General features: G+C 41.7%; 1 pseudogene; it reads left to right on the forward strand.

The window, feature by feature from the left end:
• The first annotated feature begins 588 nt into the window (after nucleotides 1–588).
• On the forward strand, nucleotides 589–13729 carry LOC102398844 (annotated as a pseudogene).
• Nucleotides 13730–15388: the final 1659 nt, after the last annotated feature.

A 15388-nucleotide genomic window follows, 5' to 3' on the forward strand; every position in this document is an offset into this window, starting at 1 on the left:
CTGTGCAACCCCAGAGGCAGCAACCCACCAGGCTCCCCCGTCCCTGGGATTCTCCAGGCAAGAACACTGGAGTGGGTTGCCATTTCCTTCTCCAATGCATGAAAGTGAAAAGTGAAAGGGAAGTCGCTCAGTCGTGTCCAACTCCTAGCGACCCCATGGACTGCAGCCTACCAGGCTCCTCCATCCATGGGATTTGCCAGGCAAGAGTACTGGAGTGGGGTGCCATTGCCTTCTCCAGCATCAGTCCTTCCAGTGAATTTTCAGGATGGATTTCCTTTAGGACTGCCTACTTAATGAGAGTACATTAAATGCGCTTCTGCAGCCGGTCTTTGCCCCTCGCCTGCTCACCTGCATTCTTCGGGCCACCTCACTGTGTTCCTCTGCCCAGTCCTCTTCCACAGACCTCTGTCTCCACTTAGATTCCCCTTTGCCTGAGGATACTATTCTCCTTGTCCAGTTGAGAATAACTGACGGCTTAGTGGAATACTAGAAGAGAGAAAGAGGAAACAAGGAGATTTCCCCTGTTTGCAATTTTCCCTGATGACTGAACTGTAGGTGGTAGTGAGAAGAGCCAGCCCCATGTGAAACATGAAATTTGTGATGGCCCAAAGAAAAGTCCAGATGAACTTCCAGAAGGGAAAACAGATCCAGGAGAGGGGAAAACAGCAGCTGCTTGTTTCCGTGGTACGGCCAGCAATGCTCACTGAAAAACCAGAAAGTGAGGTGAGGTCAATGTGAGTAAAGGTCTCTAAAGTCTCATACTTTATTATCAGCATGAATGGAAGAGAGATACCCTTAGAGTTGCCAGTCAGGCGGTGGGTTTTGCCAGAAGGAACAAGAAAGAAAACTTGTTTCAAGGCACTGAGATATTGCTATTTCTGATCACGCCTTAATTTGACCTACCTTGTGGCTCAGCTGGTAAAGAATCTGCCTGCAATGCAGCAGACCTGGGTTCAATCCCTGGGTTGGGAAGATCCTCTGAAGGAGGGCATAGCAACCCACTCCAGGATTCTTGCCTGGAGAATCCTGATGGACAAAAGAGCTTGGCAGGCTACAGTCCATGTGGTCGCAATGAATTGGACATGACTGAGCACTGAAGATTATCTGAACTCAACTATTCATCCCATTCATCAATCCAAGAATATAGTTCTGGGGTCTATGTATATGAACTCTAACAGATTTCAAGGATTTTCTAAACTGTAGTAAGCAAGCTGGCTATGGGACCCAGGACATTCTGTGGGGCCACCAGAGTTTAAAGTCCCATTCCTTTATCTTTGGTCACCAAATCTGTAGACTCAAAGAATTTTCCTGTGGCCTTGTACTCCTCAGGCAGTTGGCAGGCTGATATATAGTCATTATTTATTACAGTGGGATACATTTGGCCATAAAACAATTATATTCAGCCCAATCCCCAGCCAATTTAATACTATCATGGAAAATAAAACCTGCAATTCAACCAGCTAATGAAAAATCTAAAACTTTCACAAATCCACAGGTATATTGCACTGCCTGTCCAACTACTGAAGAAATCTTGCTACTACAAAGAAATTCAAATACCTCTTTTGTTTTTTGACGACGACTTGTGGCTTGAGGGATCTTGATTCCTACCAGGGATTGAACCCAGGCCTTCGCAGTGAAAGTGCAGAATTGTCACTGAAGTCATGTTTGACTCTGTGACCCTGTGACTGCAGCCCACCAGGCTCCTCTGTCCATGGGGATTCTCTAGGCAAGAATACTGGAGTGGGTTTCCATGTCCTCCTCCAGGGGATCTTCCTGACTTCTGCATTGTAGGCAAGTTCTTTACCACTGAGACACTAGGGAAGAAGCCCCTTACCACTAGACCACCAGGGAAGTCCCTCAAATACATCTTAAATGTGTCTGCTTTCTCTCCATCTCTGTTGGACTTCTACAGTCCAAGCCCTGAACCCCTTTTTACGCTCTGTGTAGTCTCACTGCCTGCCTCAATTCTTTTCCATCCTCAGTAAATGTGATCTTTCTAAAAACACAAATCTCATCACAAATCTAATGCTTGCAGGTAAAATTTAAAGTCTCTCTCCAGTAGCCAGAATCAAGTGGTCTGGCTCCTGCTTCCTTCCCAGCCTGAGCTCTCACCAGCTTTCCCCACCTGGTGCCCCCCATCCCCACTCCACCGGCCTTCCTAGGAGGCTTGGGATGCACCATTCTCTTTTCTATCACCTTGAGACCCCTCTCACAGGCTCTGGTACCCTCTGCCTGGAATTCTTTTCTCCTGGACCCTCTTCCACCCTGACGAACCTCCTCCTGGTTCTTCAAGTCTCAGTTTATTGATTTATTTTTATTTTTTGGAGTATAGTTCCTTTACAATGTTATGGTAGTTTCTGCTATATAGCAAAGTGAATTAGCCCAAGTCTTAGTTGAAATATTACTCTAGGGGCCTTTCTCCCTTCCCACATTCTCCACTCAGTCAGGTCTTCTGTATATTCTCTTGGAACACTCTGGACTTCTCCCTGGTAGCAATTCCTGCAACTGTCAGTAAGCTTTGCGTAACTTGCCCCAGGCGGAGCGTGAGGGAAGGTCTGTCTCATCATATTTGCATGCTAGCCCCTGGCACAGCAGCCCCTCCCACTGATTTGCGTGATGAATCAGCCACACGGTGTCTCCATTGGGCATCTGTTCGGTGAGTAGAGCTGACTCTGAGCAGACAACCCAGTAGAGACCCACAGCCTCCCTCAGAGCCTTTCCCGGCTCTCTCCTGTCCTCTGGGCCCCTGCTGACCTTCATTCAGACCTCATTTTCCTCCCCTGCCCAGGGTTCTGCACCCCATGCCCCTCCCCTGTGGTCTCCCCATCTCTCCCTCAACACATCCAATACAGTCTTTCCTCCACTCCATTTCTGTCAGCTCAACTTTGGGCCAGTGTGTTCATTTTGAAAACACCAACTGGTAAGCAAGTGAATTAACAACGGCTGCTTCCCAGACAAACACCAAACACCATGTCTCAGACACAGTACGAACTTGAAGCAGACAGGGGTTGCTTAAACTACTCAGTCTCTATTTTACTTTCCTCTGGCAACAAGACTCCATTTTTTATTTATTTTTAAATTTCGGGAGGAGGAAATTCCTCTCTTTCACTCTCAGCCTCTGAGATTCCCCTGGTGGCAGGGGAGAGCATGTGACTTAGGCTAGGCCAGTTGATATATTTTGACCCTCTGATTGGTGCAGACACATGATCCAAGGCAAACCCATGAGATTTCATGTCAACACTTTTCTGAGACTAACTAGTAAAATGAGTCTCTTTCTCTGGTGGGATTAAAGCTGGTAGGATGCATGCCTGTAACTTCTAAGGACAGGGTGGGGAGCAGGAAGGCATGTTGCCACAGCATGGGATGGGCTTGTCTGAGGATGAAACCCATGCAGAGGACACCAGAGGCCAGATCTGGAGGAAGCTCAAGTGTGGAAGACATTATTTGAGCCTAGTTGTGCCTAAAGGCTAATAAAGTTTCTTCTTTACTTGAAGAATATCAGATTTGGTTTTTTCTCACTTTTACCCAGGAGAATCCTGACTATGACATAAATTAAAGAGTAAAGAAATGGTAAAGCAATTATACTCCAATAATGTGTGTGTGTATATATATATATATGTATATAATTAAAAAATGAAGAAATGAATGAACACAGTGAAAGTCAGCAGACATGACCTGCAGAAGGCCTTGATTCTTGTGGTTCTACCACCCTCAGAGTGTGAAACCTTGGACGAAATTCTGAATTTCAGTTTCTTTATCTACAGACTGAAGAAGCTGATTGGACTAGATCTTTAATATTCTTTCTAAGTTTAAAATTCTAGGATTCTGTGATAGCAAGATGTCCGTAGAATCTAAACGCAAAAGAATTAGTTCCAAGTGCTGAGAATTTGGAATAAGAGCCCATAAAGAAAATAGTACTGGATCAGGAGAGACTCTTCCTGGTCCTCCCACAGTTCATATGTGCACGGCTTCCTATTATGTTTCCAGGTTAGAGAAACAAGGAACTTCCTGTACTGATAACAGAACCTACTAGAGTCTGAAGCCAATAAATAGAAAAATAGCAACCTCATAGCGGTGGAGTTTCGTGAGATAGCTTCTTTATTTCACAGCACTGCAGGTGTGTGTGTATGTATAACATACATACATAAATAATACACATAAATATACATTTAACTTTAAGTTAAACATTGTGGGAGATATGTCCTTCCTTAAATTTAAGATAATATAAAAATAAAGTCATTCATAATTAAACATAAATAATAATAATAATATACAATTCCTATTAGGGTCTAGTAAACAAAGTAGAAGGGCTTCCCTGATAGCTCAGCTGGTAAAGAATCTGCTTGCCATCCAGGAGACCCTGGTTCAATTCCTGGGTTGGGAAGATCCTCTGGAGAAGGGGTAGGCTACCCACTCCAGTATCCTGGCCTGGAGAATTCCATGGACTGTACAGTCCATGGGGTTATAGTCCATGGGGTCGCAAAGAGTTGGACACAACTGAGCAGATTTCACTTTATTTCAAACAAAGTAGAGCCAGCAAAGAAAGTAAATAAAACATCACTTACTATCATCCAGAGATGAATGAAAGATTATGTGGCTATTATTCTGATATTAGATTTGGAACAAACTCTGTTTCAACTTGTAACTAAATATGTCTCTGGAACACCATTCAAGTCAAAGATATACTCTGTTTAACAAAAGCACTTTTCTTACAAAAGAAACAATTGCTATGTGAAAAGAGAAACTGAGCCAGAGGCTAATCTCATATAAATCAATGAAAATTCTCCCATAAGTATTATTAATAGTATCTTAATTTATCATTTCCCCTCAGAGTTACATAAACTGAAAATCTAGCATCGCAGATAAAACACATAAGCCATCAAAGTAGAAAAATTTTGTTCTGTTTTTCTCTTTGATTTGTTATTTCTTTACCCGTCACATACTGGAACTAAAAAATGAAATCTTGTCTAATTTCTCAATAGATAATGATCTTAAACAATTATCTTTCAAATAGCCTTAGATTAAAATTTTGGAACCACCTTTAAAGTTCCTTTCAACTTTTTCCTGTCATTTGAAAGGGCATTCCACACATATTAGGTCTGGTCCAGTAAAGAGCCATAGAAAAGGCATGATGTAACTATGATGCCTCTAGAGGATCTTAAGCTCAGATGAGGAGATGAGAGAATATGAGCGGGATGGGACTGTATTGAAGACATTTTCAGGTCAAATAATTCAGAACCAGGTCTCATGAGTGATAAGGCAAGTTCAATTTTCAATGTGATCTTTGTTAACTATTATTCAAAGCCTCTGAAGAAACAGGAAAAAAGAACAACCGTCTCTCACCTATTTGTCAAGCCATAAATAAAAGGCTAGGTTGTAGCGTGTAGCACAAACCATTTTGAAAGTTTTTTACTTTTTTTTCTTTCATGGGGCTATAAAATTATATAGTGCATTCTCAACTTCGGAGCTTGCTAGAGGAAAAGAGCTTAGGAAATGTTCATTTCCTACAGAACACAGGAAATATGCACAGGCTTCTCGCTATCTCTTGTTCCCTTAACTTCTGGATTTAGGCCAAGATTATTTAACTCATTAGCCTTTGACTCAGTAATTGTTAAGCCCAGCTGTGTAGTTGTTTTGGTTGTTATTTTTCATACATAAACAGTATGTGCAAACTAAAGTGGAACTGTATGCAGTGACAGTGGCTTTCATCCCTTCACTTACTCTTACATTCGTCAAGTGGTTATTGAGCACCTTCTGTGTACCAGGGCACTGCACCGTGTGGCGGGGCTGGCAAGACAGAGTTCAGTCTCTGTGTCTAGGGACCTGAGGGCCACCAGTGGAGACTGAAAGTAAATGACAGCAACAATGCGATCTATGAAGTCAAAGTCAGAGGGATCCTCCAGGATCCACGGGAGGTGTAGGATCCCCATTGGGTGGGGTCACTGTTGACACAGGCTTCTCCAGGGGCACCACTCAACTGAAGCCTGAGAGGTGGAAGGGAGTTTAGCCAAGCAAAAAAGGGAAAGGGTGGGAGGGGGCTGCTCCCACAAGATCCAGGAGCCACCGAGGAAGCCCTCAAAAGATCCAGAGCACAGTCTAAATGCCAGAAACAGCCAAATGACAGCACTGTGCTAAAATAGTCTTTGTTAAACAACTACCAAGGCTTCGATTTCACATCTGGAACGATGAAGAATGATTTGCAGAGGTGACGGCTCTGTGTGTTCCTGAGCTAGTGATGGATGGCATCACAGCAGAATATCGGGCACAGATGGGAGGAAGCAGATCGGAGCCGAGGCCCAGAAATGACTCTGTCAGAAGCCATTTCATGTTGCGAAAATCTCATAAATTTCCTGAAACAAAGCTCACTTGCATTTCAGATGAACAGACTGAAAGAGAAATGAGGAATGGAAAGAAGGGTGGAGGGAAAGCCAGCAGATAATACAGACAGATGTCTCTAAAAGAGCTGATGCACAATTTTTCTTTCAATTTCTACAGTTCCTGTTGACAGGTGCTTTTTTAGTTCTACAAGGATTTCCTACTAAATAAAAACTTTTAAAAATTATTGCATGATGCTTTTTTTCTTGCATTTTAAAGACATGAGGCATATCAAATTTGTGTCTTTGTTATGAAGATTGAGAAGCAGAATTTATTCGATTGAGATTAGGTTACTAAATATTTATATTTGGGGATTGAGGGGTTTTTTCCTATTTTTATGTTGAATCCAGATGTTTTCAGTTTGCATAAAATGACAACAGATATGTGTAATGCCTTCTTCAATAATTCATATAAATCTCTGCACAATGCCTAGCATATAATAAGTGCTCAATAAATGTAGCTATTATTAGTGTTGATATATGTTTACAGTAAATAAATAAAAAATGTTTCCTAAGATATATACACTCTTTTAAAAAACAAACAGTACAGACACATGGTGAGAAAAGCAAATAATTTTCAAAAACTTGTAATGAAGATCAACAAAGATTTGCCTCTTCTCCTTCTTGCTCTCCTATCCTTTCCTCAGATGCAGTTGAGTGCCTTTAACTCTTTTAGTTACTGCTTCAGATGGCTGTCTCATATTAGTAAATTATAGGCTTACCTATCATTTTATTGTGAAACCAGTTTGAGGCGTTATTAACTAACTTCTTTCCACAAGGAGGATTTAAATCGAGTTGGTGATGGACAGGGAGGCCTGGCGTGCTGCAATTCATGGGGTCGCAAAGAGTCGGACACGACTCTGAACTGATCCTCTTATTCATTCACTCAAGAAATAATTATTGAAAAAAAAAAAGAAAGAAATAATTATTGAATACGGACTATATGCCAGGTACTGAGTAGGCACGCGCCGAGGGTGCCACTGTGAACAAAATATCTTCCCTGTGGGTAGCTTACATTCTAAGAGAAGAGACGCTGAACAAAGACGCTGAACAAACAATTAAATATATTGTATGCCAGGTGGTTAAAAATTCAAAGGAGAATAGTTAAGTAAGGTAGGGCTAAGTGGAGGGGCTACAGTTTTAAAGAGTTGGTCCAGGAATGCCTCACTGAAAAGTCATGTATGCACAGGCATGTGTTCTCAGTCCCTCAGTCGTGTCCAACTTTTTTGGGACTCAATGGACTCTGTAGCTTGCCAGGCTTCTCTGTCCATGGGATTCTCCAGCCAATAATACTGGAGCAGGTTGCCATTTCCTCCTGCAGGGGGTTTTTCCTGACCCAGGGATCGAACCTGCCTCTCTAGCACAGATCCTTTACCACTAGCACCACCTGGGAAGCCCAAGAAGTTGATTATTTGACTTTAATCCTTGGAAAATTTTCTTATATTGTTGACAAGTTCTTCACCTTTGTTTTCTCTATTCTTTATTATTGGATGCCCTATTGATCACATGTTGGTCCTACAGGTTTAATTCTGTACACTGCTTGGATATTTTAAATGTATTTTTTAAAAGTTTTGTTTTCTGGGAGATTTTCTTGATTTTATCTTTTTAACTCTTCATACCGCAGATATATGGTGTGTATATATATATATATATATATATCTTTTTTTTGAGACTCCTGAGGTCTCCTGGGAAGTCACCTCTGACTTCCAGCCTCAGTATAGAAACCAAATTGCTGACATTTTATGCCAAAACAAGTGGATGACAGTCCACTGGCCCATACAATCACCCTGTTTTCAGCCCTAAGCCTAAATACCACCCACTGCTCTACTGGGAATTCGAGAATCCTAAGTCTTTCTGGGATTCCTCTGAGCAAATCTGATTTTTCTTGTCTATATGTCCCTGTGTTCAGTGAGAGAGGCTGCTTCTTCTGGTCTGCTAAATTTGCTAAATCTGTATTCCAGAAATGTGTGGAAACCTAATTCTTTACTGACTCCAATCATTCTTTTTGTCCTCATGGATGTATAGGTTTCACATGCTTTTACTATGATTCTGGTGGAATCTACAGAAGAAGATAATATTAATGTATTGTCTAACCTGTTGTCTATAATTGGATATCCATGTACTATTTTTAAAAGTATTTATTGATTGCTAATTTACATCATATATATGCATACATTTATGTACAGTTTCCATAAATTTATCCCAAATATACATTGTATATGACTGTGTATACACAAATGTATGTACATATGTGTGTATATATGTACATGTATTTGTGTGTGTTAATCTTTTTTCCATCATTCCAGTCTTTCAGAGTTGAGATACATAAACTTAAGAAATACCTTCAGTCTCAAAGACGTAAAGTCCTATACATTATGTTTCAAGGTGAATAGCATAGCATATTTGAGGATCTGCAAGAATGGCTAGAGTGTATGTTTATTTTCAGAAGAGGGAAATGATCACAGAAGACTCTGGAGAGAATTTTTTTAAAAACAGAGCCAGAAGAGCCATGTAAGCAAAGTTAAGAAGTCTGAAGTTTATTCTATGACCGATAGAGAACCACTGAATGAGCAGAGCATGATGTAATCAGATTTATACTTAAGAAAAATTACTGGCTATAGCAGAAATAATTGAGTAGGGGGCAAAATGGAGATGAAGATCAGCTTGCAGGTGGTTGCAATGATTGAGTGATAAAGGCTTGAACAAAGTCAGTGGCAGCAGAGACAGAAAGAATTTGACCAATTTGAGAGATACTTCGAAAGGAGAGTTGATGACTCTTGGTGTTTGTTAGAAATAAGAGTGGAAACGGGAAGAGGAGTCAGGGATAATTGCCAGTTCTGACCAAGGCAGTGGATGCTGGTGCCATTTGCTAAGATCGGAAGCACAGATGGAGCAGCAGGCGAAGAAGAAGGTGATGTGGGAAGAGAGACGAGTAGGATCCAGAAGCCAGCTCTATCCACTGAGGCAGACCACAGCCAACCACATGGAGAGGGAGATTCAGTCTACCCTAAATACAGACTGAAGCACTAACTGATATCTCCTGCTGGTCACTGATCAGAGACAGTTATCTGGGGACCAGAGAAAGAACAGGACTGTCTATTACATCACAGTTCACTGAAAAGACACCACCATTTCCACAATTTATCTCCAGGGACAGAGAAAGTTACTGCTACCATAAACTTTTAAAATTGTATCTTTGAAAAAAAAAGAAAAAAAAAATTGTATCTTTGTTACAGGCCTCACATGGCAGATTCAACATGCTAATTACAGCTACGTGCAACTGTACTCCCCAAATTGAAGGTACACATTCTAGTCAAGCACACATACAACACTCATCCAAATCAATCCCACACTAGTCACAAAAGACAGCACAGAGTTTTTCAAAAATGTGATGTCTTAGAGATTACATTTTAACCACATCATTACTAAATTAGACAATGACAATAATCATATATAAAAGGAGAAATATTACATTGTGATTGGAAGCACCTCCAAACAATTCATGAATTGAAATGGAAATGATGATGGAAATTACAAAATATTTAGACATGAACAACCATCGAAGTATCAGAATATATGGTGGTTCTTAGATATCAATTTATAGCTTCAAATATTTCTTTAAAAGTATTGCAATGAATAAGCATTTCCTTCAAGGAAGCACATAAAATCACTCCAAAAAATTAGGCACCAAAGTAAGATCTCATCTTTCTTTAATACAAAACATTATTAGGTACATTTTACTGGAATAAAAAATGGGGTGGGGGACAGAGGAACATTATTGGGTAAATAAATAAACACCTATTGGGTAAATAAACAAACACTTATTTTCCCAAGTAAAATGTTTATCAACCAAGTAATAAAAATGCTAATTTCATTCAATCTGCCCTCTTTGCTTTTCTGTATCTATACTGATCAAAAACATCAATGGGTTCGTATTAACAGATATTCAACTTTGTCATAAAAATTATGTGTATATAATATCTATATGTACATGCAATATGATTGTATGTATATATCACAGTCTAATTTGACATTTTGCCTCTAAACAGAAAACAGCTCTGAGAGAAGCAAGACGAAGGAATGAATACGGACATGGGCCCAGGGTCAGACAGCATTGAATTCTGTCTCCACTCTAACCTTGTATTACCTGAGTGACTTTGGCAGATTTCTGAAATCTTCAGTTTCCTTCTCCGTAGATTAGAATCACTGTGACGCTCGTACCAGCCACAGGTGACAGCTCCAAGTTACCCAACACAGAGCGCGGGCACCGGGTGGAGGCGCTCAGCTTCGTTTCGTCATTCTAATGGTGACATTGAGTTTTACCAAGAGACTGCTATAGACTGAAAGTTGCACGAGTTCCTTCTGAAGGCTTAGGGGAAAATCTGTTCCCTTGGGTTATTTCTGGTTTCTTGAGGCGGCCCACGTTCCTTGGTGTGTGACCTGTGAGAAATAAATTGCTGTTTACAAGCTAGGCATTATTGGTAAAGAACCTGCCTGCCAATGCAGGAGACATAAGAGACACGGATTTGATCCCTGGGTCAGGAAGATCCTCTGGAGGAGGGCATGGCACCACACTCCAGTATTCTTGCCTGAGGAATCCCATGGACAGAGAAGCCTGGTGGGTTACAGTCCATAGGTTTGCAAAGAGTTGGACAAGACTGAAGTTATTTGGCATAGCACAGTCCATGGTATTATGTTATAGTGGACCATGCACCAAGACAGAGACATTATTTATGATAAAAACTCAAGGATTCCTTATCCAGACAAACAGCTGTTCTAGTGGACAAAGGAAGTATAAACAAATCCCTAATCAATAACTTGGCTATTTTTTTCTTTCTTATCCAACTGAGTGTATTGCTGAAATATAGTTATGACACAGACAGACACACAAGTAAATCTCACACTTTTGTCATTTTTCCCCTTTTGGACTATCATGGAAGAGTTTCTTCTAGGACTTGAGGAATGGTGTGTACTTTTTCACACTTTTCCAAAGAGGAATAAGCAGACTTGTAAGGTTTAATAGACAGAATAATAACTCCCAAAGAAGCCCATGTCATAATCTACTGGACCTGTGGATAAGTTACAATATGTCAGGTTTCACTGCAATGGGGATTTAATGTAAATGGAATTAAAGTTGCTGATCAGCAAGTCCTGAGATGGGGACAGTATCCTCGATTATCCCAGTAAGCCCACTGTAATCATAAAACATCTCTAGAAATAAATGTGAGAGAGAGAAGACTCAGTGTCAGAGTGACGCAGCCTGAGAAAATCTCCACCCACCATTTGCTGGCTTTGAAGAAGGAAGCAGGTTACACACCAAGGAATGTGGGCAACCTCAAGAAACCAGAAAAAAAAAAAAGGAACAGATTTTCTCCTAAGCCTTCAGAAGGAACTCAAGTCTTGCCACTGCCCTCATTTTAGTGAGACCAATTATAGACTTTTGACCTCCAGAAACGTAAGCGAATAAGTTTGTATTGTCTTAAGCCACTGAGTTTGAGATAATTGGTTACAACGGTAGTAGGAAACGAGTACACAAGAGTTCCTTACAAGGAAAGAACGAGATGGTGGCCACTCACTAGATACATTTCTGAAAGGCCTTTCTCCCCTTTCATCCACAAAATCCTGACTACGTTTGTGATCCCTGCGTTGGTGACAGTTTCTCAGGATTCAGCCTTGGGACATCTCATTCCTGTGTGTTCTGACTCTATAACTTCATCGACATTCGTGGCTTTCAATGCTGTTTTTATACAGGGCTGATCCACAAGGTTGTGTCTCTCACTCAGCCCTCCTTGCAGAGCTCCAGGCCAGAATATCTCTGTTTGGGATCTCACAAGGATCTCAAGCTTCGTGGGTCCAACACTGAGTTTTTTCTTTTTCTATTCTCCACTCCCCATCCTCACATCCCCAGCCCACCTTTCCCTAGATTTCCCCAATTGCTCATGATAGAAACTCATCAAAACACATTTGACACCTTTTCTCAACCTTGCAAAATATCGGACACAACTGAGCATGCACGCACACACACTCAGCCTCTGAGTACCACTCTCATCAAGCCTGTCTTCACATACGTCTCTAATTCATCCAATTCTTGCTTCTGTCTGTCACCACCCTAGTCCAAGCTATCATCACATCTTCCCTGAACTACTGTATCAGCCTCCTAAAACCCCTGCTTCCCTCTTCCCTCAGAGAATTCTCCATACGGCAGCCCAAAGTGACTTTTTTTTCTGCACTGCACAGCTTGAGCCGCTTGTGGGATCTTATTTCCCCAACCAGGGATCGAACCCAGGTCCTCAGCAGTAAAAGCTCGGAGTCCTAACCACTGGACTGCCAGGGAACTCCCCAGAGTGATCTTCTAAAATATGAATGAGACAATCCATGCCTCTGCTTAAGATCTTTTTATGGCTCATGCAAGAGTATCAAAACATGCTCTTTTCTGGCTGGAATCATGGAGAAAAAGGAGAGAAGAAAAAGAAGGTTCCTGCTATACTAGAAACCCATAAGAAAAAGCAAAGGAAATTCACTGAACTGAAGACCAAGAGCCTGGGAAAGAAGTTTGTGCAAAACATGCTTTGAAAAGCAAGTAGAAAATTTATCAGTGATAAAGCTAAGCACTATTACAAGGCGTATAGGCAGACGTACAGAAGTAAAATTGTTAGGACGGCAGGAAAGGCTGGTGACTTCTACGTTCCTATGTGCCAATCCAAATTGGCACTTGTCATTAGGATCAGAGGTAGCAGTGGTGGGAGCTCAAAGGTCCAAAGGTACTGCAGCTTCTTCACCTCCTCCCGATCTTCATTGGCACTTTTGTGAAGTTCAGGGAGGCTTTAGTCAACATGCTGAGGACTGTGGAACCCAGAATGCACCGGGGTACCCAAGCCTGAAGTCAGCAAATGAACTGATCTATCAGCTTGCAAAATCAACAGAAAGTGAATTGACGGGTAACACGTGGATCACTCAATCTCTTGGTAACTGTGGCATCGTCTGCATGGAGGATCTGATTCATGAGATCTATTCTGTTGAAAAATATTTCAAAGACGCAAACAACTTCCCATGACCCTTCAAATTATCTTCTCCACAAGGTGGAATGAAGAAAAAGACCACCCATTCTCTTGAAGATGGAGATGCTTGCACAAGATCAATAGGCTTATTGAAATTAGTTTGTAATCTGGCCTGTTAATAAACAGATACTGCTTGCAAACTGAAAGACAAAGGAAAATCCAAACCCTGAGCATGGCTTAAAAGGCCCTGCGTGGTCTTCCTCCATTTTTCAAAATTTATCTTACGCCACTACCCCATGGAGCCACACTGACCTTCTTCTAATTCCTTGAATCTTCCAACTCCCCCCCCACCCCCCGCCCCCCTCCAACCTCAGGGCCTTCATACAAGCTGTTCCTTCTGTCTGGAGCACGTCTCCCAACCTTCCACATGACTCTTCAGCCTTCAGGTTGCATCTTATCAGAGAGATCTCCTCCTACTTGAAGAAGTTCTCATAACATCTGTTATTTTCTTCCATTGTTCTGAGCAAAATCATTAATTATACATACACTTAACTATTTAATTCCGGTAACCCCTACTGGTCTAGACGTTCCCCCGATCATGTCTACTGTGCTCATCTCTGCCTGACTCACCCCAGGCACAGTGTCTCACACATAGTAAGTGCTCAGTTCATTCAGTTCACTCGCTCAGTCGTGTTCAACACTTTGCAACCCCATGGACTGCAGCACACCAGGTTTCCCTGTCCATTCCCCGAACCTGCTCAAACGAATGTCCATTGCATTGGTGATGCCATCCAACCACCTCATCCTCTGTCGTCCCCGTCTCCTCCTGCCTTCAATCTTTCCCAGCATCAGGGTCTTTTCCAGTGAGTTGGTTCTTCGCATCAAATGGCCAAAGTATTGGAGTTTCAGCTTCAGCATCAGTCCTTCCAATGAATATCCAGGACTGATTTCCTTTAGGATTGACTGGTTGGATCTCCTTGCACAGTAATGTTTGATAAAAGAATAAATGAATGAATGAAGGATGAATTTGGATGAAGTTGACAGAGTTTTTAAACTCTCCTATCCTGGTACTTCCTTAGTGGTCCAGTGGTTAAGAATCTGCCTTGCGATGCAAGGGACGCGGGTTCAATCCCTGGTTGGGGAACTAAGATCCCACATGCTGTAGAACAAGGAAGCTCCTGCGTCACAACTGCTGAGCCCGTGCACCACAGCGAAGTCCCAGTGCAGCCAAAAAGAAAAAAACCTCTTCTGTCACCTTCTAGAAATTATTTCTTCCTCTGTCCCCCATTAGATTCTCTTTGCCACTTCCTCCTCCCTTCCCTAGCCAGCGCTCCTAAATCTTCCGGCAGCATCAAAATACGTCTATCCTGTCGCATTCCCACAGGGACTCTGCCCTCTTCTGGCCAATATGGGAACTGACTCCATTTCAATGGCGCTTGAGGATTTATTTTCCTTCTCAGGTATTTTTATCTTAATCAGCAACCTCTGGAACACCAAGAGCTTGACGCAAAATAAAGACCCAAAATCCATTGCTATTTAATAATGGGTATAAATTCAAGTCTGTTATCAAATTCGTGAATGATGAATTCCTAAATATAACCATAGCAAATGTCATCTGTCAATTCAACACTTATTTATTAACTATCTACCCTGGCTGTGAAACTTAGAACTCTTCAAGGAGCCTCGGACCCAACAGTGGAGAAAGATACTGTAAGTAAATTAATGAAACTGTCCCTTTTGTAGATCATCCCCATCTCATTTCCTCTAGACCAGGACACAGGGGAGGAGGATGAACCCTGGGTTAAAAATTTCATCAGCTCCTATACACTATGGCACGTGTATGTGTGAAGTTAGTTGCTCAGTCATGTCCAACTCTCTGCGACCTCATGGACTGTAGCCAGCCAGGCTCCTCTGTCCATGGGATTTTCCAGGCAAGAATACTGGAGAGGGTAGCCATTTCCTTCTCCAGGGGATCTTCCTGATCCAGGGATCGAAATTGGGTCTCCTACATTACTG

The sequence above is a fragment of the Bubalus bubalis genome, chromosome 4 (assembly GCF_019923935.1).
Source record: "Bubalus bubalis isolate 160015118507 breed Murrah chromosome 4, NDDB_SH_1, whole genome shotgun sequence".
NCBI lineage: Eukaryota > Metazoa > Chordata > Mammalia > Artiodactyla > Bovidae > Bubalus > Bubalus bubalis.